At 35.8% G+C, this 441-nt stretch overlaps 1 protein-coding gene across 2 annotated transcripts in view; it reads left to right on the forward strand.

The window, feature by feature from the left end:
* LOC109476031 (adenine DNA glycosylase-like) overlaps positions 1–441 on the forward strand; it is a 13,898-nt gene that overhangs the window by 10,578 nt on the left and 2,879 nt on the right. The window lies entirely within an intron of this gene.

The raw sequence follows: 441 nt of genomic DNA on the forward strand, positions 1-441 counted from the left end.
CACTGTATTCCGTAAAATTGCACTGTAAGGCCACACCAATTTAATTTCTTGGTTAACGGATTTTCTAGAAAAATAATGGAGCGGGCAGGCGAAAAAAAAATAAAAATAAAAACAGGCCTAGGCATCCAAAATGGCCCAAAATGGTACGATAGGAGCCATTAAGTCAACACACCAGGCTGGTTCAAAATTTAAACAATGAATTTTGAACTTTTAATGGTAGCACTGCATTGAAAGATGGAATGACTGTAACAAGTAATAAGAAAAGGACTGTTTTCAACTGTTCAGGGCAAAATATGAGCATTTTGCAGTTGATTCTGAATTTTTATTTTTATTTGCAAATCAGAAAAAAATGAAGAGGCGAATCCGTTAACCAAGAAATTAAATTGGTAGTGGCCTTATCTCTGCACTTGAGACTGGACCACAAAAGATGTGCAGGAATGT

This window comes from Branchiostoma belcheri, unplaced genomic scaffold (genome assembly GCF_001625305.1).
Source record: "Branchiostoma belcheri isolate BF01 breed outbred unplaced genomic scaffold, Haploidv18h27 scaffold36, whole genome shotgun sequence".
In the NCBI taxonomy this organism is placed as follows: Eukaryota; Metazoa; Chordata; class Leptocardii; order Amphioxiformes; family Branchiostomatidae; genus Branchiostoma; species Branchiostoma belcheri.